Below are 24406 nucleotides of genomic sequence, written 5' to 3'. Positions count from 1 at the left end.
GAGGAGTCTAATTGTAGGTTTATAATCATTAGAATATAAACGAATTTATTTCTGTTCATCAGAGGACTCTAATCATGCATAGGAAGGTATTATAAAAAACCTTTCCATATCTCCAGAATTCATGTAAAATTCATCAATAATTGCTTGGGGGCTAAAAATATTTCTCTTGCTATAGTAGTATGTGCACATTTAAAAGATGTGTATTGTTCTGTTGGAGAGGCAGAGTGTTCTTATGAAGAAACAACTCAGTTTTCCTCCTCTTCTGGAGAGAAGCATTTCTAGTGTGTTTTCCATCCTCTATGACCCCTTTAGTCAGACTAATATGACCACACTCACCATCCCACCAAAATTGGACACTCCTGGTCACCAAATTGATGGATTTTCCAGTACAACCAGCAGTTCTCTGGAACTTCAGTGGGTTCAGTAACTTATTAAGAGTCATACTGTACTAAACTACAGTAAATATAAACATAAGAGAAAGGTTACAAATATAATGTGTCAAAAATCATCTGAAATTTATGGGAGTGTCATAATCTTAGTACTTGACAGAAACCTCACAAATATTCTAAGTATGTTGAAGCCATATAAAATAGTTCCAAGTCAAAGGGAGTGGTCAAGTGAAGACCATAACCAAGGAGAAATATGCAGAAAAGAGTCCTGGTCCCTACTCAGCGACACTTTCAGGGCTCCTCCACTCACCTCTCTGGTATTATCAGGCTCCTATTCAGGTGCTGCCCACAGCCAGACTTGCTCCACCTAGACTTCCACCCCTGGGTGCTTTGATAAAATTCACCGCACCATTCATGAGATGCAGGAAGTTGTTACAGATCCCAGAACTTCTTGCAAATCTTCCTCTGTCTGGTGTTTCTCATACTGATACTCTGAGTTCACATTCCTGTGCAGATGCAGCCTGAGGTTCACTACTGTGGTTGAACTATTAGCTGCCCAGCCTCTGGCAATGGTGAGTGCAGAATATAAGTGAAGGGTCCCCAAACCCTGACCAGTCTTCTGCTGGTGGGCTGAGGGCCCGTTTTCACAGAATCACTGAGGCCCTCTTGTCCGAGGTTTCTCCACCGTTCTTTTGTGAATTTTCTGCTGAGAGACATTGCCTGAGTAGCCAGCCCATCCCTCAGTATTTAAAGTCACAAGTCAGGTACAGCAAACAGATTGTGTACCTCACTGTTCACGGGCCATGCAGCCGGGATTGCTTCCCAGGGTGCAGGTGTGCTGAAGCTGACTTTGATATCCTCTAAGTTTATTAACATGAACTTCACACAGAGACCTTTGTTCAGAGAAGTAGTGAAAACAATTGCAGGGGCAGCAAGCAAGATTATGGAAGCAAAGGGGGGCTTGGATCACAAAAGGTTCCGCTTGCTTTTTACAGCTAAACTGTTCCCCTTCTGGTTGTTATTAGATCACCTGTGGAGACCTTAGAAGTGACATCAGCTGTGCTCCCTGACAGATTTACTAAACGTCTCTGGGTGGGTCATTCTTGCTGAATGAGGGTGGCCCAGGTGATGCTCAGGTGAAGCCATTGATTGTTGGGGTTTGCCCTGCCTGGTCTTAGGGAACTGTAACAGCCCATGGCTAAGGCTGAGTAAGATGTCTCTGAACCAGGAGACACTAAGGAGACAAAATGTATTTCCCTGGCTTGAACACTGCTTGTTCTAATGCCTGGCTTCCTTTGTATGATCTGTAGTCAATGACGGGTAACAATTCTCTAAGAAAAAGTATGAACCTAAGACAGATGCAGTCACATGGGAATGCCCTAAGGGAAGGGACTCAGGGGGCTGTGGAAATGAAGGGGTGATTGACATCAACCCCTACCCCTTGTCTTTGTCAAATCCTGAGTCCTTGAGAAGTCCAAGTGTCCTGTCTGCCTTTGTCTCCTCTGCTGGACTCAGGCCTGCAGAAATAACAAGGGAGGTGCAGTCCAGACCAGAGTTGGAGGAACCCCGGGGTAATCAAGCCTGAAACATACAATATGCAAAATACTGTGAGACCTGCTTGCTGGAGGATGCTCTTTAATTAGAATATGAAGGCACAGGCAGGAAATGAAACTAAGCTTTTAGGTCCTGTAGTCTATTTAAATGATAATACCCCAAAATCTCAGCCCACAATCCTGGGGGGTGGGGGGAATCTGCCAGCCCTTTTGAAAGCTAACTACTTGTTCCATATTCCCTGCCAGACTGTAAGGCAAAAACTGTATCTGTATTCTTAATAAAAGCCTGCTTGGGTGGGAAAATGGGGTGCTCTCCCCTAGAGATAGAGGCCGTTTCATCCCTACTCCTCCACAGGACTTGTCATCCATGTGTATGCTTTCTCATGTTTTGAGCATCTGCAGGAGTGATGGATACTGTGGACCTGTATCCACCACAATTGATTAGCAGGAGGGCTCTGGGATATATCTGTGACAGGGGAGAGCAGGCCTTGTTCAGGGAAGATAATGGAATGCTCTGTTGGGGGTGGGGTTCGGGAGAGCTGCCCATGCTCTTGCTCTAGTGTTACAGGGTGCAGCCAAGAGGGGGGACCCCAAATGGGCATTTGAAATGGGGTCCAGAACTTAAGGTGTCCAGGAGATTACCCCCGCCCAGGGTGTGGGTTTGGAGAAGGAGCAAATGGAGCAAGGCCATTGAGAGGTGTTTTGCATAGCAACAGCCTTGCAGCTACCCTCTGGCATGGTCATTTAACGTATCTATAGCCTTTGGCTGGTCGCTTAGATATGTTAAATAGCTGTGATCATCTCTGAGCCTGGGGGAATGGAAGTAACTTCCCCACCAACATGTGACTTGGGGCAGCTCCCCCAAGCTACAGCGCCTGCGTGGGAGCTTGGAGAAGATTGGCTCCAGGACATGGGGCCACACCTGCCCAGACTCATGATGGCAGCCCAGTAAAGCTGGAAGGATACGAGTTCTGGCATGTGAAGCCGAGTGTGGGAGGAGTCGGAAATGAGGCTGCAGAGGAAGATTGGCCGCGGGGATTTAAAACCCAGACTTGGCGGCCATTAGAAAAGAGAACCACGCAGCTTTGTCAGAGTGGGGGCTCTCCCCTTCCCTCAGCCCTGAGGAGGAGAACCATGCGGCCTTGATGGAGTGGAGACTCCTGCATCCCAGAGAGAACCGTGCTGCTTTAGGAGGGAGAACCATGTGGCTTTGGACAGAGTGAGGACTCTCCCTTCCCGCAGCCCTGAGAGAGAACCACGCAGCTTTGTCAGAGTGGGGACTCTCCCCTTCCCTCAGCCCTGAGGAGGAGAACCACGCGGCATTGACAGAGTGGAGACTCCCGCAGCCCTAAAAGGGAGAACCACGAAGCCTGGGCAGAGCGGGGACCCCCGCAGCTTTAGAAGGGGAACCACCACCTGGTTTTAGCAGAGATCCTGGTGAGTCAGCCGAGGGTGCCGGGAACCCAGGGAGGTCTCCCAGTCGAGAAGGAGGACTAAGAACCAGAGGACTGTCTGAGCCATGGACTTCGTTTTCCTTCCCTGAAATACGGTACTCTGGACTGGGCAAAGGGGGGAAGGAAGGAAGGACTGTGTCTGTTTGTGGGTGTTTTGGGGGACTTTGGGGTTTTTTGATAAAGACATTAGGTCACTACATGAAGTTTGTATAGCATTAAATAAACATTTCCTTTCCTTTTCACAAATCTCTGGCATTGAGAGATGTCTTTCCTCGGGCGGCGGACATGACGGACCTGGGGGCCTTTTAAAAAATAGTATATTGTCCCAGGCCCCCCTTTGTTCTGTTCTGTAACACTAGCAGTTTGTGGACCTCTGTGGAAGGAGAGAGCACATGAAGACAGAAAAACAAACTCAGTGTGGTCTCCCTGTAACAGTTTTTGCCCTGCTTCTTTGTGATACAGGAGAGGAGAGGGTGGGCCTTTCGTCATGTCTAGGCCCTTCTGCCAGTGACTGAGGCACATTTAGACAAAAGGGCTGTGCCTTTGAAGACACATTCTCAAAATGCTAACTTGACCCCTCAGCATATGGTGGCTGGGAAAATGAACCCACAGAAGGAGGAGTAGGAGCAGGGCCAGGAGAGTATGGCAGCTTCTCAGGTAAAAGATGTGTCCTGGCTCAGAGTCCATGCTTGCATTTCTTCCTAATATGATTTGATTAAAAATCAGAAACCTTTCCTTCTTTTCTTTGATGTTGTTTGATAGTGAGATTGCATTTTTTGTACTTATTTCATCTTATATTTATGATTGTCAAGGGCAGTATTTTCTGCTCAGTCATTTTCTCCTTTGTCCCAGGTCCTTCTGTACATTCTCTTTATCTAGGCTTCCCCAAGTCAAGAATTCCTGTCTATAATCAATAATTGTCAAACAGTGAACTCATCTCCTCTGTGACAGGTCAACCTTGGACCACAGTCATGTGCAATATATTTTCTGGGTTGATCGCAGATGCTCAGGTATTGCTGGAGCAGGGATATATAAGGTTAAGTTCATATAGCTGAAGCATCACCTCTGTACATCAGAGGTAAGAAAATGCAGATTTTCCAGTGAGAATCACTGTGAATGTTCTGAAAAACAACAGTCAGTAGAATAGACTTTGTCACTCAATTGATAAGAAAGTCTTGCTGTTTAAATATACAATTAGTGTACTGAATATGAGAGGTACCTGTGGATTGACATTGAAAAACTGAATGTTTACTTATGATTATGTTCATATAATGACTTTCTTATTTATGTATTTCACCAGTAGTGTTTCACCATTAAGGACATGTCCTTCTGCATGCCTCAGTCACTGAATATCCATTGTTCCAATCCACCTGATAGTCACTTGGCTGAGGTGCTCTCTTCAGTGTAGAGTTAATAGTTTTTTCCTTTATCATTAACAAGAGTCTAGCAGGGAATTATTGAGGGATGTGAAAAAACTATCCCATTTCATCTGGACACTTTTTTTTGTCTTTTTAACTTCTGTTTGCTTTGGAAAATGAAGGCCCTACATTTATTTCATAGAGATCATTGGCTTTTGACATGGAGAATTTAATCAGTGGGGCTTTGTTCCTGTAAATTTTTGTTATATTGCACACTCATGTCACAGACATACTCTACATTATCACCTTCTGTATTTTCAGGTAACTTTACCAGAATCATGTTGTAAACATATGTTTAATTCAGATAAATTCTAAGATCCAGCTCTGCGCTAATGATACAAAAATATTTTCAAAGAAATAAAGCATTAAAAAACCATAGCTTTAACTCTTTTTCTATTGTTATGTGTGTATTTGTGTTTATTGTGTTTATAAACACACATGGTATCCTTGAATTACAGATTCACCGTATTTACAGAGGAACAAAATACCTTGATTTATGTTGAATCAGAAATTGTATGTTCTATTTATTTCATTTCTACCTAGTTTCCAGTATGTTTGATTGTGTGAGTAAAATGTTAATAAGTGAGTTATGTTGTATTTTTACTCTTTTAAGATGTTTTCATTTTTCTCAGTTACAAACAGAGCAGTGAACATCCATGAAGTCTGTATGTGTATTTGGCTATGTTTCCTTGAAAATCGTAGCTTAAGCTTTGAGTAAAACAAAAAGGTTATCTTTTACTGCATGTTTCAGAAAATACTCTCATATCAAGAATAATCTTGTTCTCAAAGTAACTCTACTAAATTTTCAAATAAAGTTCTAGCTGCTATATTTCTTACATCTTGAGAAATGCAAATTTTATACAATTCATTCAACTGCAAATCATGTGTGACTTATTTTCTGTGCCTTCCTCTTTGTGCCATTGAGAAGTATGGAACATGGCACAGAGACCATGGCTTCATTAGTAAAGAATGATCTTGTCACTGCCAGCCAAAATGAAGGTATAGGTAGACATCCTTGGCTTTCTTGCACAAACAAAAGGATCACAACCAATTTGAAAAGAACAAAACAGCAGAAGTGGCAGATTGACTGGTTTGGAAATTGGACAACCAAGGAATTGAAGAAGAAACATTCATCCAGACTGATAGGAGGGACAGAGATACGCAGAGAGGGTGTAGATTATGTGCAGAAAGGTGTTGGCTGGAATAACAGATGTGTGAGGCAGCAGCTGGCTGACTGGGGTTGTGAAGCCGCAGTTGGTAGACCAGGTGGTATTACTTCATATCCACTTAAGCCAGGAGAACAATGGGGAAAGAAGAAAGACAATGCAATCTAGGGTTCCAGCACAGGAAACTGAAGCCACAAAAGCTCTGGCTATATAAACCTTTGGTGGTTTCAGGAGTGGGAGAAACTCAGAGTCTCACAGAAGACTGTGTTGCATGGCCCCATGCAATTTGAGGAGGTACACAAGCCCACTGACCACAGAATCATCACCAGAAAGGGCAATTTGCTCTAAGGTATTGGGATAATTGAGTAAAAGGGGGGTGGGAGATGAGCAAGCAGGTCTGTTCCCTCTCTGAAGCCTTTCACACAAACAGCACCACAACCCAGCAAAGTGGATTTTCCTGCCCTGGAAAATAACTAAGGCTCTATCCCTTGGAATGTAACAGGTAAAACCAGACAAGGAAACAGGGTCCAGATGAAAGAACAGATTAACATTCCAGCAAAAGTTGCCTGGCTGCTGTCGGTCAGTGGATGAAGTGCCAACCTGTCAACCACAAAGTTGCCAATTCAATTCCCAGTCAGACCATATGCCTGGTTTGCTGACCAGGTCCACAGTATGGAGCATGCTAGAGGCAACCACACGTTGATGTTTCTCTTATTATCTTTCTCCCTCCCAACCCACTCTGTAAAAGTAAATAAACTTTTTTTTTAAATGAACTGAGCTTTGTAGAGGTAGCCATCAAAACAGATTCAGATTTGACAACACTGTAAATCAATAAATTCATAGAAATGGATGAGGAAAGTTAGAAAATAAAAAAAAAAGTTCAGGCTCTGCAAGGTCAACTACAGAATCATATACAGGGACCAACCATGACAAGGAATGAAACAGGGAGTCAAATTAATAACTTGAACTAGAAGGAATATATAAACATTCAACCAGAATAAAATGAAGAAACATGAATTTTAATAAATGAAGATAGGCTGAGTTAGCTCTGGGACAACTTTAAACCTGTCCACATCCTAATTTAGGGGTGCCAGAAGGAGAAGAGTAAGAGCACAAAATGTAAAACTCGTTTGAAGAAAAATGAAGGGAAACTTACTAATCTGGTGGAGGAATAGACATGCAAGTAAAGGAAGCTCACAGAGTGTCAAAGAAGTTGGACCCAAGAAGGAACACACCAAGACACATTAAATTTCATTATGCAACTTAAAAGGTAAGGAGATAATCGTAAAACCAACAACACAAAATCAGTTACCTACAAATGGATTCCCAGAACACTAGCAGATTATTTCTCAAAAGAAACCTTGTAGGCAAGAAGAAACTTGAGACAAGTATTCAAAGTCATGTAAGGCAGGGGTCTACATCCAAGATTAACCTAACCAGCAAAACTATCACTTAGAATGGAAGGGCAAATCAAGTGCTTCCCAGATAAGGACAGGTTAAAGGAATTCATCATCACCAAGACTATGTGAAATGTTCAAGGCACTTAACCTAAGGAAAAGAAGATGATCAAAATATGAACAATGAAATGACAGCAAACTCACAACATTAACAACGGAACTATAGAAGCAAAACCAAGAGAAAAATAAACTAAGCAAAAAACTAGAAGAGGACCAAAATCCCTGAAATGTGAATCATATGGAGGTTGGGGGCAAGGGAAGAATGGGGGAGAAAGATACAGGGAAGAAGAAGCATAAATGCTGGGTACAAAATACACGGGGAATTTAAAACAGTATACTAAATGAGCAGTCATAGAATTATTTGTATGATCCATGGGCATGAACTTAGTGGTGGAAGCATGCAGGGGGCTGCAGGCAGAGGGGGATAAGACACAAAAGGAAGGGACAATTATAAGAGCATAATCAGTCAAACATACTTAAACAAGTGAGCTTCTGAAAAATGTGGAAAACAGACCCCAGCCCCAACTCCTGAATCAGAATCTGCACTTTAACAGGACTACATAGTTTGCTGCCTGAGGAAAACCTGAAGAAGTTACTTGCACTTACAACTCACCATGCCTTTTGTAGCTGAGAAGTACACACAGCTGTTTCTGAATGATACAACACTCAGCAATCCATATGCCTGTGTGTGTCCCTGCATTTTAAAGTTTGTTTTCCTGAAAAGTAATGTCTTTGCATTGGACTTGCGGACATGTATTATCCTTCCTTGTTGATACAAAATACATTAGAGAGTGTTAGAGAGTCAAAGTGGCCATATAGAATGACTTAGTAATGACAAAACCACTTCTAACACTTCCTGTTACATGACAGTGAGAAATCTGCTGTGTCTCCTTGGTAAATGTGCCTCATTTTTTCTTCAGGTATCTTTGACCTTCAAGGACGTGTCAGTAGATTTCTCTCAGGAGGAGTGGGAATGTCGGGACCCAGGTCAGTGGGAATTGTACTTGGATGTGATTCTGGAGAATTACAGCAACCTGGTCTCCCTGGGTGAGGCTGACTGCCTTCACAGTTCCCTCTCCACACACAGAACTTTGCTTTCTTTATTTAATATCTTTTGGGGACTCCACTTTTTCTGGTAGACTTTCAGATTCATGCTCAAAATGGAGAATTTGTAGGTTTTTTTCATGCAGAACATAAAGAGTTTGAGAACTATAGTAATTAGGAAATCATTGTCTGAAAAATTTACCTGCTGTTCAAATAATTAAGGTGCTGTCAGCAAACAGGATTTTGGGAAAATGGTCTTCTAGAATTTTCTAATTTTCCTTCAGTGTTCTTAGGTAAGCACAATGTAGATTGGAAATCTAATGTAGATTGGGGAATCTATAAAAAATAATAATGTTTACTTTGTACAAAGGTCTTGTTGTTTCTAAGCCTGTGGTGGTCACATTTTTGGAGCAAATGAAGGAGCGTGGGATGTCTGCAGAAAGAAATCAATATCTGCCCCTACCCAGGTAGGTGGGATTGGAAACGCAGATGTCCCAGGTGAGAAACCCAAAGGTGACAGAGCAAATCAGAACTTCCAGTGTGGTTTGGGAACCTGTACTTCAATGTAAATGATTTTGAAAAAAGCCCTGACTTATTTTGGTTACTGTCATAGAGGGCCTGCTGATTTTCAACAGTGTCCCTTGCTCTTATATGCTTTCAGAATTCTGTTTTTACTCCCCCGACCTGTGTTATTCTATTAGCAATTTTGGCCAAAGCCCTCCTTCTCTAAAAATAAATAAGTACTATCCATAAAAAAATTATGCAGTGTATACAATTGTTATTTTTGAACTCTAGGGTCAGCAACTTCTGGCTCCTCTTTCATTGCTTTGGGGATTTGGAAAATATTTTCCAACTTTGTATGTTGCTGAGAAATTGTAAGTTAAGCCTCATTTCTCTTTTAAGTTTTGTTTTTCTGCCAAGAATAGGGTTCGTGAAGGAAGTGGTTGAGATCCTGGAATGTGACGTAGAAATCCCAGGAATCCTGGGTACAGGGGTCGTTTTTGTGTAATGCAATTTTTAACGTAGTGGAAGCTTCAAAGAACACCCTACAAAGTTTAGACTCAGTGATGTTCTTGTAGCACAAACTTCCTTCCCAATCAGAGACAATCTAATTTTCTGTTTGACACCAAAATATCCTTGTGCTTGTGCAACTGTACTGTAGTTTCTTGATCCATTCATTTACGTATGGGAACTTAGGTTGCTTCCAGCATTGAACTATTGCAAAATGTGCTGCTATAAACATCAGGGTGCATAGGTTTTTTTGAATTCTTGTGTCAGGGTGCTTAGGGTTGGAGGGGTTCCCAACCTTTGGGACACCATAATGGTAATGACATAAGCCAGGCTGTGAAAGACAAGTAACATATGATCTCATCTTCAAGAGGAAACTAATCAAAATAGGCAATCAAGCAAAGTATAACCAGTTATATTGAAATAAAGATCAAACTGAGAGTAAGCAGAGGGCAGATGGGAGGGGGTCTGGGGGAAAGAGGGGTAGGTTTTCAGGAACATGTATAAAGGAATCATACAAAAAACTAAAGGGGGGTAGGATCAATATGGGGAAGTAGGGATGGCTGCAATAGGGAAGTGATGGGGAAAATGAAGACAACTGTACTTGAACAACAATAAAAAATGTGGAAAGAATATGTCCATTTAGTTTGCCTGTGCCACCGAGTGAGAAGTATACAGTATGCAGAAGGGGATCAAGCCTGTTTGAGAGATTTAGGAGAGTCTGCACCGTGAGGCAAGAGGGTCCATTTGTATTCAAAAGACACTGGATATCGCTTGGGTGAAATCTCTACTGGAGTAGATCACAATCTCAGGGAATCATGAGGACAGGGCTGTAGCATTAGCCAGGTAGGTGAGTACTCAGATACAGTGCCCTCTGGGTCTATTGTGGGCAGGGCTCAGCAGAGAAGAATGGACTCAGATGACTTCTGTGTGGAAGAAAGCTGCCCCTCTGCCTTAGCCCTGAAGCCAGAAAGTTGAGTCCCTCCCTGAATGTCCCTAGCACCTTTCAATCTGCTGTCCCAAGGCTGAAGGTCAGAGCTTGTGAGTACATGTATGTCTGTGTCAGTCCCTTTAAGAGAAAGACCTGGACTTGAGCAACTCTGAGTCTCATTGAACTAATTTTGCTGCTGGTTTTCCAGCGTGATTCCTTTTATATGACAAATTCTCCAAAATTGTTGGTTGACGTTTTAGCATTTATTTGCATATTTGGAAAGTAAATGATAATTTTAAGATCAATACTTAAGCCCTGGCTGGTGTAGCTCAGTGGATTGAGTGTGGGCTGTGAACCAAGGTGTTGCAGGTTCAATTCCCAGCCAGGGTACAAGCCAGGGTTGCAGGCTATGACCCCCAGCAACCGCAAATTGATGTTTCTCTCTCTCTCTTTTTCTCCCTCCCTTCCCTCTCTAAAAATAAATAAACAAAATATTTAAAAAGATCAGTACTTAAGACACTGTGGGACATAACTCAAATATAAATCACCATACGACAATTACCATGAAATTTAAGTGTGCATTTGTCTGTTGTTTTGTTTTGTTTTTTTTTTTCCATACACTGTTCAGTTTGGACTTATCTTGCTTCTTTCTGTGCATTTTTAATGTTCAATGGTTGCTTGTTCCTTCAGTTACAAACATAATTTTCATTTTATATTTGTCCATGGCTGAATTTATGTTCTCTATACGTCAGGTATAAACTTTTCTAAATATACCCCAGCTGGAATTGGTCACTTGCTGGAGTGCTGGCTTGGGAACCAAAGTTTCCTGGTTTGATTCCCAGTTGGGGCACATACCTGAGTTGTGAGCTAGGTACCCAGCAGGGGGCCCATGTGAGGCAAACTCACATTGAGGAGGTTCCCTCCTCTCCACTCTGGTAAAAATAAATAAATAAAATATTTAAAAAAACTGCTTTTATAAATGGAATGGAATGTTTGACAATATTTTATCAGTGCTTTCCTGTCCCTCTGTGGCAACCTGTCCCGGTGTTCTTTTCTGTCATGCTGTGCTCTGAAGGGATGCCCAATATATTGCCCAGCAAGCAATCCCAGACTGCAGAGGAGGGCGGTGTACAGCTTCACTAGTTAGGTCACAGAGCGTGCACCTGCTCCACCACAGTGTCCAGGTGGGTGGCCGGCTATGACCTGTACAGCGCCAATGATTACACAGTGCCTTCTATGGGGAAAGCCCTTGTGAAAACTGACATTCAGATCATTCAGGCTACGGCGTGCTATGGAAGTGTCACTTCATGTTCTGGCTTGTCTCCAAAACACCTTGTAGATGTAGCATCTGGTGTCATAGATTAAGGTTAGGAAGGAAATATTAGTGTTATATTGTTCAATTTTGGCAAAGGAAAGTTTGAAGTTCAAAAGTGTGACTGTGTTGCACAGCACATTTGTGAATGGGTTTATTATCCAGAAATAGAGGGAGTTCAAGGTTTCAGTAATGCCAAACAGGGTTCCAAAGGCTTTGGATCCACTGGAAAGAACTGAAATCTCTGCAAGAACAGAAAATGACAAAACATACTTAAAAAAAAACTAAGAACCTTTTAGTGTTTTTATGTTTTGGTGCTTAATCAAGCTTTAGCTTCCAAAAACACTTAGTTCTGGACTTATGGCCAAGGTGGAGGTGGAGGTAGACACAATGTGCCTCCTTGCACAACCAGAAGAAGGACAATGATAATTTTAAAACAGAACAACCAGAACTGACAGAAAATCAGACAGTATGGAAGTCCAACAACCAAGGAGTCAAAGAAGACCCATTCATCCAGACTGGTAGGATGGGTGGAGTCTGGCAGCCAGCATGGAGAGGACTTGCAGCAAGGTGGTGGCTAGTGGGCTGGGGCACACAAGGCGGTGGCTGGTTGATCCATAAAGGTAGCAGATTGTGAAAAGGAGTGCACAGGATGCAGGTAGCCGACAAAGCAGTGGCTGGCAGACCAAGCAGTCTCACATTCTTGAGAAGATAAACCAGGTGAAACAAAGTGGGACCAGGACAGACCCCACAACCCAGGGTCCAAGCTCAGGAAAATAAAGGCTCAAACCTTTGACTGAAAAGACCTGTGAGGATTGAGGCAGCAGGGGGAGAAACTCTGAGCCTCACAGGAAAGTTTGCTAGAGAGACCCACAGGGACCTAGAACTTATTTAAAACCACCCACAGAGGAATAAGCACCAGAAGGGCCCACTTTGCTTGTGGGAAGCAGGACAAGTGACTGAAATGTGGCAGAGAGTGGAGCAAGTGCCATTGTTTCCTCTATGACCCTTTCCCCACATATAGGGTTACAACCCAGCAACGTGGGTTACCCTGCCCTGAGTAACACCTAAGGCTCTGCCTCACACAATGTAACAGGTGCATCAAGACAAAAAAATGGCCCTACCAAAAAAAAAAAAGGATAAAATTTCCAGAAAAAATACAAAATGACAAAGAGATAGCCAACCTATCAGATGCACAGTTCAAAACACTGCTAATCAGGATGATCACAAATTAGATGAAAAAATGAAGGCTATGCTAAGTAAAATAAAGGAAAATGCACAAGGAACCAACAGTAGCAGGAAGGAAACTTGGACTCAAATCAACAGTGTGGATGAGAAGTAGGAAGGAAACATCCAATCAGAAAAGAATGAAGACAGAAGAATTAAAAAAAAATTAGAAGAGGCTTAAGAACATGCAGGGCATCTCTAAACAGTCCAACATCTTAATTATAGGGATATCAGAAGGACAAGAAGAAGAGAAACAAGTGGTAAAGGCATTTGAACAAATAATGGAGAGTATACCCAATCTGGCAAAGGAAATAGACTTCCAGGAAGTCCAGGAAGCTCAGAGAGTCCCAAAGAATTTGGACCCAAGGAGGAACACACCAAGGCACATCATAATTACATTAGCCAAGATTAAAATGAAGGTGAGAATCCAAGAAACAGCAAGAGATGAAGAGGTAGTTACCTACAAAGGAGTTCTTATAAGACTGTCACCTGATTTCTCAAAAGACACCTTTGAGGCAAGAAGGGGATGGAAAGAAGTATATAAGTAGTGAAAGAGAAGGACCTATATCCAAGATTGCTCTATCCAGCAAAGGTTTCATTTAGCATGGAAAGACAGATAAAGTGATTCTCAGATAAAGTCATGTTAAAGAAGTTCATCATCACCAGACATTATTATATAAACTGTTAAAAGGATTTATCTAAGACAAAGAAGATAAAGAATATTAACAGTAAAATGACAGCAAACTCACACTTATTAACAACCACAGCTAAAACAAAGTCAAAGGTAAACTAAGCAAACAACTAGAACAGGAACAGGACCACAAAAATGGATATAACATGGAAGGTTCTCAACAGGGGAGTGGGAGGCAGACACAGGGAAAAATACAGGGAACAAGTAGCATAGATTGTAGGTAGAAAATATAGTGAGGTTAACAATAGTATGGGAAAAGTAAAAGCCAAAGAACTTATAGGTATGACCAATGGACATGAACTAAAAGGGGAGAATGTGGGTTGGATAGGTGTGCAGAGTGCAGGGAAGTAAATTGGGGAAATGGGACAACTGTAACAGCATAATCAATAAAATATATTTAAAAATACTTAGTTGTCTTATTGACCAAGGACAGGTAAATTTTTGTGTAATTCTGCATTTAAATGTATAAATCTGAAAGGTAACCTAACACAAATTTATTTTCCAGTCAACTGTCCATCAGTAACTGATTCCCCCCACAACAGTTATTTCATTTACTAAGTGTCCCCCTTTTGAGCAGCTTATTTTTTAGATTGCTTCATAAATAGTAAGCAAAGCTTGCAGAAGACTGTACTTGAACAACATTAATATGAATCAATCAATCAATAAATAAATTACCTTGAAAAAAGAGGAAAAAGTAAATGATAAGCAAACCATTTATACAATGGATTTGCATTTTTTCACAGATTATTGCATAAACTGAACTAAAAGATAATGAAACATTAAGAAAAAGAAACAAGTTATAGGTGTCTCCTTTATATATATTTTAAATTTTGATAAGAAACCATGTAAATAAAAATCTACCTTCTTGCCTATCTCTAACGGTACAGTTAAGTCATATTAAGTATACTGCTTTAAATGTGTATCTGAATTCTGGAAACCTCCATCTGGCAGAAGTGTGCCAATATCCATTAAAAAAAAACTTCCTCATTTTACTTAAAACCAACGACCAGGTTACTACCTTTTCTTTTCTCTGAGCTGAACTCCATTAGATCTCACCAAAGTGGAGGACTGTAGCCCGCGTCTTTGTGAATCATGTGCTTCACTCAGAACATGTAGTTTGACTTGGTGGTGTCAGATGAAAACATGGTTTCTATTTACTGGCAGAGCAGTATGCCATTGTGTGTGTGTGTGTGTGTGTGTGTGTGTGTGTGTGTGTGTGTGTTACATTTTTTTATCTTTTTAAAAGTTTTTATCTGCTTATTTTAGAGAGGGGAAAGGTCAGAAGAAAGACAGGGAAACACCAATGTGTGTTTGCCCCTCATCTTCCCCCTAGAGGGAACCTGGCCCACAACCTAGAGATGAGTCTTCACATGGCATTGAACCAGCAACTCTGTTGTTCATAGGCCAGCAGTCCATCCACTGTGTTGGGAACCACCCTGACTGGTATCAGAAGCTGGAACCCCCACCTATGCTAAGGCTAAGGGAATGCCCTTGGAACTGTAAGCCAGCAAGGAGACAAAAGTTTATCTCCCTGGCAGGAATGCTGCTTCTGCTGCTTCATTCATAACTGAACCTCAAAGCTTGGTCAGTTAGCCAAAGACGGGTAAGATTCCCCAAGGAGGGGACAACCTAAGACAGGCATGATCACTTGGGAGACCCCCCAAAAGAAGGACTTTGGAGGCTGCAGCAAAAGGAGGTGATGGACCCTGGCTCCTCGGCTTTGACATAGCCTGAGTTCTCATCTTCTGGGAGAAAATCTCCTTATCTCTTGTTTGCCTTAGTTCCCTTGCTCCACCTAAGCCTGAAACAATGACAGGGTGGTGCAGCTCTGTGCTGAAAAGGGCGGATTCCCCTGTGATCAGGCCTAAGAAAGACCATGTAAATTACTGCGAAACCTTCTTTGTTTAGAATGCTCTCAGTTGAATGAGAAGGGTCCTAGGAGGAAGTCTTACAGTTCTTTTACTACAACTCAAAATAGACCCTCAGATTTCATTGTTTTCTATGGTTCCTTACTTCCCCCTAATGAGTACTGTACTTTACCTGAATTATTATGCAAAATGAGCCCCCAAAAAGCAGGTATGGACAGTAAATCAGTGTGCTCCTCACTAGAAGGGGTGGCCATTTTGTCCCTACTTCTCCACAGAAACTAGTTTGTCTCTGTGCATGTTTTTTCTCACGTGTTTTTCACCAAGCCATCCGCAGAGTTGTGTGATCACTGCTGGCCGGTGACCCATGCGTCACCACTGAGCCACAGCAGCCAGTGTTATATATACTACATTTTTAAATATATTAATCCATAGACCTGTATGTAGTTTCCACCCACCAGGGTTTTGTGAATAATGCTTTAGTTGACACAGGTATGCAAATGTCTCTTGTAAATCTTGAACTGAGTATTTTTGGGGTGATATAACCCCTTACCTTTGTGTGTCTAGATGACTCTAACCAACTGTGCACTGGGTCAAACAGATTAAATTGTCTTAATTCTATGAGGTTAGGTTTTTCATGCCTTGATATATTAGTTCTTTAGTACAAAACAAGATTTCATTTTATATAATTCAGTTTACTTATCTATTCACCTGTTGACAGATCTCTTCTTGTTTAGAATTTGTGGAATTTATGGATGAAGCTTCTAAAAACAGTTCCTTGTAGGCTTTTGCATAGATAAACTTTTTAGCTCCTTGGTTCAATACTATGGAGCATACTCTGTGGGCTACATAACAATTGTATATTCAGTTGTGTGAAGACTTCCAAACTTTTTACAAGTGGCTTTAGCATTTGTGTTTTCACCAACAAGGAGTGAGAGTCCTGTTTGCTCCACACCTACAGCTGCATTGGCTCTTCTCAGTGTTCTGGATTCTGACCATTCCCATAGGGGTTTCATGTTGCTTGAATGTGCATTTTCTTTTTTTTTAAGATTTTATTTATTTATTTTTAGAGACGGAAGGGAGGGAATAAGAGAGAGAGTGAGGTAAACATCAATTTCCATTTGATGGGGGCTGTGGCCTGCAACAAAGGCATGTGCCCTGACTCAGAATCAAACCTGTGACCCTTTGGTTCCCAGCCCATGCTCAATCCACTGAGCTACACCAGCCAGGAGAATGTGCAGTTTTTAAAAATTTTGCCTTTTAATGTCCATTATGAAAAAGACATGAAATGTGGAGGGTCTTCGGGACACCACCTCTTTATTGTTTTATAGTTATTTATTTATTTGTAGAGACGGCTAAGGGAGAAAGGGAAATAAATAGCAATACATAAGAAACACATTGATCAGTTACCTCCCACACACAACCAAATGGGGATCTGGCACAAAACCCAGGACAATGCACTTAACAAGATTCAACCTTCTGCTTCAAAGGCAGGTGCTCAGTCCACTGAGCCACACAAGTCAGGGCTTACAAATATATATATTTTTTTTCAGCTCATGGCTTCTCTTTTTTTGTCATGATGGTCACTGCCTTTCTGTTTGTTTGTTTTATTCCTTACTGTTTACTTTTAGACACGGTGTTTAAATGTTAATACTAAGAATTGAGAGACAAAGTTGGTTAATATATGCCTTGAAAAGCATTCAGTGGACCTAGCTGGCATGCCCCAGTACATAGAGTGGCAGCGTCCCAGCCAAAGGGTCCCCAGTTGGATTCAAATCTAGGGCAAATGCATGGGTTATGAACCAGAACTTCAGTAAGGGTTGCACAAGAGGCGACCACACATTGATCTTTTTCTCTCTCTCCCCCTCTCTAAACATAAATAAATACAATCTCTATAAAAAGTTTACAGTGTATACCATTATGTTTCCTTCATTGTTCAATAACCTGAAAGTTATATTTGCAGTCTTATTTTTTTTCATGTTTTCAAAAACACACCATGAGTCATGGCTACAAGGAGATGTTTGGAGATATATTTATATATTTTCACATTAAACAAGATCTGTTTAGAAGGTATCCAGACATACAGTATGAAAACTAAAGACATTTACTGAGGGAGATACAAGAAACACTATGCATAGGGCAATGACACCTCACTGGATCTCAAACTAGGCACCTTGGGACCTTAAACAGTTTTCCCAGGTACCATCAGCTGTCGTGTCATATTTTCCTGAATGTCATAAACAGTGTGAAATCTCTTTCTTTTCAAAGGTGATTTTAGTTTTGGGAAAACTAGGAGTTGTATGGCACCAAATGTGGGCTATAGGGAAGCTGAGTGACCTGGGTGATTTGATGTTTCACCAAAACACTCTGCGTGAGATATGATGCATGAATAGTGCCTTCTAGTGATGAAGTTAACATTCTCCAGTTGCCCATAGTGGCAGCCTTTTGAGCCATCAGAGTAGATTCCATGGAGAAATGTTGAACCTTATCAGATGCAGATTCATGGCTCTACTCTCCCAGTCGTTTTCAATATGAAGCCCCAAAGTACACATGCTGACTCATCAGTGTCTACTGCCCCCACTGAGTAGTACAGTGAAGTCACCTTTCACACATTCACATTCCAGTCCACTGTCCTTGGCTGCCAGGATACATTGATGAGTAGCTCACCTTTCTTGTTATGTTATATTAACAATTGTTGGACTTTTCCTGGAACACCTCTATTGTCATGAAAATAAAATCATTTTCCATTCTATCCTTCATCTTTACTATTGTAAATAATGCTACAGTTGATATAAAGGTGTATATACCATTTGAAATGTGTGTACTCATATTCTTTGGATAACACCCACAAATGGAATTGCTGTCCTGTGGTACTTGTTTCTAACTATTTGAGGAACATCCAGCTTGTTTTCTCCAGTGGCTGTACCGATTTCTTTATAATCTCACCAACAGTGCATGAGGGTTCTCCTTTGTCCACATGATTGCTGGTAGTCATTCTTTGATGGTTTATTGAGCATTGCCATTGTGAGAGGTGCGTTGTGGTATTTCCTTGTAAACTCTATTTGCATTTCTCTGATGATGAATGGTACTGAACAACTTTTCATATGTCTATTGTCCATCTTTATGTCCTCTTCATGGAAATATCTCGTCAGGTCCTCTGACCATTTTTGCTTGTATTGTATGTTATTTATTTTTTTCATTTTTAATTTAATTCATTTATTTTTAGAAAGGAGAATGAAGAGAGAAAGAGAAAGAGAGAAACCTCGATGAGTGGTTGTCTCTTATACACCTCTAATTGGGAAAGTGGCCCACACCCCAGGCATGTACCCTGACTGACAGTTGAACTGGTGATCATTTGGTTCAGAGGCCAGCATTCAATCCTTGAACACACAAGCCAGTACTCCCCATATTCCCATCAGATTGTTGTGTGTGTGTGTGTGTGTGTTGTGTAAGTCTCCTGTATACTTTGAATATTTAACATTATTTGTGGATAACTTCCCCTATTCAGTAGAATGGTTTGTTTGTTTTCTTGACAATTTCCTTTGCCATGCAGAAACTTATTTCATTGTAGTCCATTTTTTTCTCCTGTTTATTCTCCCTACCATATTATATCTAAACTATTTTTTGTAAGAGTCATGACAGAGTTTGCCATCTGTCCTTTCTTCTAGTGTGTTCATGGTTTCAGGTTGTATATTTTACCTTTTAATCCAATTTGAGTTTATTTTGTACACGTCATTTGAATGTGGTCTACTTATAATGTTTTGTGTGTATCGGTTCAGTTTCTCTCAGACCACTTATGAAAGAATCTGTCTCATCTTGTTGTGTATTCCTGATTTTTTCTTATACATTAATGACATATATTTGTCCATTTTAAAAATTGGGTTACTTGTTTCATCATGTTGTTTTGTAAAATTCCTTCATATACCTGGATATTAACTACTTACCAGGTAAACTTTGCAGAAATTTCCCTCCTTCTGCAGGATGTGATTTCCACATACTGGTTGTTAGCTTTAATGTGCAGGAGTTTTTATATTTGGTGTAATGCCATTAAATTACTTCTTCTTCTTTTTATTCCTTTGGGTGTTATAACAACAACAACAACAACAAAAACAAACAAACAAACAAAACAATGACATATAATCTCTTATTTTACTGAGTTAAGACCTAATAGCATTAGCACTGGCCTGAGTAGCTCAGTTAGTTGAGCAGCATTGCGCAAAGCCAAGGTTGCCAGTTTATTTCTGGGAAAAGGAACATGCCTGGGTCGTGGGCCTGGCACATGGTTGGAGATATAAACAGGCAACCAATGAATATTTCTGTATTTTAACATTTTTTTTTAAATTTGAGTATTGTGTTTTTACCTTATCATTTTCTGTTAGACTTATTTTTACATGTTCTCTCTTTTCATTTTTACATTGGTCATTTGCAGATTTGCTGGTATTAAATAGTTGTTATATTTTTCTAACTTTCTATTTCCAGGTAAATATTTTCAATTATTTATCAAGTAACTAATATATTTTCATGTAGACAGTGTCATTTTTTTTAGATACATTTTAGTTTTCTGATTTGAGGTTAGTGTTCTGTATCCTGTCTTGACATATTTGGTGAAGTTGAGGATTGTAAACAACTAGGTTTTATGATGTTCCTTTCTCCAGGTTAAGAACAAAGAAATAACACTCACCCCTAGTTCAAACTCTAATTTCTCTAAACACAGAGGTAGTGTGTTTTTCTGTCTGTGTGAGTTTCAAGTTTAATATAGGGTCTTTTTCTTTTTTCAAAGCCCAGGGTATCATTTTATACTTAATATTGGTCTTCATTCCACTGGTTTCTCTAGTGTTTCAACTATTACCCTACATTTTAGTGTGCATTTTAATGTGTTCATCATGTGCTATTATGGTGTGAGCACTTTGGGTCCTGCAAATCAGAAACACATATTTTAAAGATGCTTGAAAACAGTGAGATCATTAAACACACTGACTGGACCCACTATATGTCTAGAAACCAACTGTGAATGGGGAGTTTTCTTATCCTATTTCCATTGTGTGCCATGGGATGTGTGTACAGTGCTCACCAAGTGTAGGGAACTGCTGTTCCCCTTTTATGTGCCTTTTCCTCATTGTACCATACTTGGTCTGGCTGCAAGGATTTAAAGTTTTTTTTTTTAAGTACTCAGCAATGTAATTTCCTAAATAATTCCTTGTAAGTTCAATGTACATTGGCCTGTGTTTTACACCTGTGAACCTTTATTTTGTGTCTTTTAGCTGTGTCACCTGGAAAAAAAAAAACAGGACTTCTTGCAAAGGTCAGGAAAAGAAGAGTTATTCTTTGAATCATCACTGGTAAGATATGAGAGTTGTGCCTTTTATATTGTTAAGGAAGTGTTTGGTAAGAAAGAAAGGGTTTTCAAATGGAGAGAACTAACATTGAAAACTTATGCATGAAAAATCATTGCTATCTAAAGATGTGAAAAATATTACATATTTTGGAAACCATCCACTTCAAATCATTTACCTTTGCAGATCAATTTATTTTCAAATAGGAAGACTGCAAACAATATTTTAAGAGTATGTATTCTTCTAAAGCACAGGTGGCAAACACAAGGACTACAGGCTGAAGCTGGGCCTCAGCCTCCTTTAATCCAGCCTGGAACCTTGTTTTTATGAGGCAGCAGTGCCAAGCTCCATGCCCCTAGTTAAGGAATAGTTACATTCACACAATCCTAAAAATACACGCTGCCCACTAAAGGCAAATGTGGGGCTATATGGCCCCATGTTTAAATGAGTTTGACACCCCTGTTCTAAAGACAGTCTCAATAATCTGGGAAATTTCATAGTTTGTGGTGTGGGTAATCATTTGAATTGTTTAAAATACAGTTTGGGAAAAATCAGTGAATGATTTGTGCAATGTAGTCATTTAGAATGCATATATAAAGCTTAAATGTGATCAATTTGACAGTCACTTTCCTAAGAAATATTATAATTTTGGGGGAAAATGTTTTTTTTTATTCCACAGTATAATGTTTTTATTAACTTGGAAGTGATTTTTAATACAACCAATGTGGTTTAGTAGGGATCACAGAATGATTATTAGAAAATTAGTGAATGTGGTTAATGATGTTATGGATGTCACTAAAGGCCTTTTTGTGTTCAATGATTCCCAGAGTATGCGTGATGAGGACAGAAGTAATCAATGCAATAAGCATTGGAAAAAATTTTTACCCACACATCAAATCCTAATCTCCATCTAAAGAGTCAGCTTCCAAACAAGCAGTATAAAGGGGGAAACGTCTTTGACCAAATGTCAAATCACAATATACCTCAGGTATTTCCTATTGTGGAGAAGACAAACAAGAGAAGTAAAAATATCAAGTGTTTAAAGCAATCTTCAAATAGCACTGAAGATATGGATATTGCTGCCATGGAGAAAGCTTGCAAATATTTACCATGCAGGAAATTTTTCAATCAAATACCTAATCTAAATACAGTTAACAAAATATGTACCAGAAAAGAACATAAATGTGGAGATTCTTGTAAAACAGGTCATTGGTTTTCAGATGTATATCTACATAAAAACATTTATCCTGGACAAAAGGCTGATATGTGTAAAGAATGTGGCAAAGCATTTTGGATTACCTCAACCCTTACTAATCATCATGGAATTCACACTGGACAGAAGCCTGATAAATGTAGAGGATGTGCTAATGCTTTTAGCCAGTCCTCAAACTTTAATGAATATCAGCAAATTCGTATAGGAGAGATATTTTTCAAATGTAGTAAAGGTGGTGGTGTCTGTACCAAGTCTGTATAATCTTGCTCATCATGACAGATTTCATACTGGTGAAAAGCCTTATATGTGTAGAGAATGTGGGAAAGCCTTTAGGTGGTTCTCAAAACTTAAACAACATCAGACAGTTCATACTGTGGAGAAGCCATATAAATGTACACAATGTGGCAAAACATTTACACAGTTTTCACACCTTACTTGCCACCAGAGAGTTCATACTGGAGAGAAGCCTTATGAATGTACACAATGTGGCAAAGCCTTTAGGGACTCATCAGCACTTACTAAACATCAGAGAAATTCATACTGGAGAGAAGCCTTATGAATGTACACAATGTGGCAAAGCCTTTAGGGACCCATCAACACTAACTAAACATCAGAGAATTCATACTGGAGAGAAGCCTTATGAATGTACTCAATGTGGCAAAGCCTTTAGGGACTCATCAACATTTACACAATATCAGAGAATTCATACTGGAGAGAAACCTTATGAATGTTCACAATGTGGCAAAGCCTTTAGGCAATGATCAACACTTACTCAACACCAGAGAATTCATACTGAAGAACAACCTTATGAATTTACTCAGTGTGGCAAAGCCTTTAGCCGGACCTCACATCTTACTCAATATCAGAAAATTCATGCTGGAGAGAAGGCTTATGACTGTTCACAGTGTGGCAAAGCCTTTAGCCAGATATCACATCTTACCCAACATTACAAAATTCACACTGGGAAGAAGACTTATGAATGTACACATTGTGGCAAAGCCTTTAGGCAACCATCAACACTTACTCAACATCAGAAAATTCATTCTGGAGTGAAACATTATGAATGTACATAGTGTGGCAAAGCCTTTAGACACCCATCAACACATACTAAACATCAGAGAATTCATACTGGAGAGAAGCCTTACATACATACACAATGCAGCAAAGCCTTTGTCCAGAGTTCAACCTTTAATAAACATCAGAAAATTCATACTGGGTAAAAGCCTAATGAATGTACACAGTGTGGCACAGCCTTATCACACCTGAGAATATGTAGTAAACGTCAGAAAATGCATACTGGAGAGAATTTCTATGAATGCACACATTGTGGGAAAGCCTTTAGTTACCTGAAAATACAACTCATCAGAGAATGTATATGGGAGAGAAGCCTTACAAATGTGCACTGTGTGGCAAAGTATTTGGTGGGAAATCAACCCTTATTCAACATCAGATAATTCATGTCGTTCAGAACCTTATGAATGTACACAATGTGGCAAAGTCTTTATGTGGACCTCAACACCTACTCAACATCAGAAAATTTATACTGGAGAGAAGCCTTTTGAATGTATGTAATGTGGTGAGGCATTAACACAATCCTTAACCCTTACTCTTTGTCAGATAATGCATACTGGGAAAAAACCTTATATGTTAAAAAAAAAACAAACTTTTATGTGTTAAAGCCTTTAACCCATCCTGTAAGTTTCCTTGCCATCAGAAAATTCATATAGAAAGGAAACCTGGGAAGTGTTGTACATATTATAGAGCATTTTTAGAGTCCTCACATGTTACTCAGCTTCCAGTAATTCATGCCTAAGGAATCCCCTATTGAGATATGTGAGGTTGTAAATGGTTTAACCAGTCCTCAATGTTCAGTCATCATAAAATGTATTCATACCATAGTGAAGCCTTTTAAGTGTACATAATGGTGGAAAGCCATTAGCCACTCGCAACCCTTACTAAACTATTGAGAATTCATACTGGACACAAAGCTTATGAATGTGGAGTATGCGGCATCACTCTTTGACATCATGGCATTCTTACTGGAGAGAAACCATACAAAAGTAGTGTACATAACAAGTCTTTTAATCATCAGAGCTGTATTGCCCAACATTAGAGACATCCATCTGGAGAAAAACTGTACAAATGTTCAGACTGTGGCTAGATTTTAACCTATATGCAAAACATATTCAATATTTTAAAGCACTCTCCTTCAACATTCACTTCTTGTGCAGCATATGAGAATTCACATTATAAAAGAAAACATTAAAAGGGAGATTATAGAAAATCATATAGATGGACCTGCAGCCTCATTATATACAAGGGAAATCACAGTTGAGTAGAATTCT

General features: G+C 40.0%; 1 pseudogene; it reads left to right on the top strand.

The window, feature by feature from the left end:
• The first annotated feature begins 322 nt into the window (after nt 1-322).
• On the top strand, nt 323-23515 carry LOC123825387 (annotated as a pseudogene).
• Nucleotides 23516-24406: the final 891 nt, after the last annotated feature.

This window comes from Phyllostomus hastatus, unplaced genomic scaffold, assembly GCF_019186645.2.
Source record: "Phyllostomus hastatus isolate PE091 unplaced genomic scaffold, TTU_PhHast_1.1 phas_contig_635, whole genome shotgun sequence".
In the NCBI taxonomy this organism is placed as follows: domain Eukaryota; kingdom Metazoa; phylum Chordata; class Mammalia; order Chiroptera; family Phyllostomidae; genus Phyllostomus; species Phyllostomus hastatus.
Note: the sequence above shows the minus strand (reverse complement) of the source record. Positions and strands in the feature narration are given on the sequence as shown.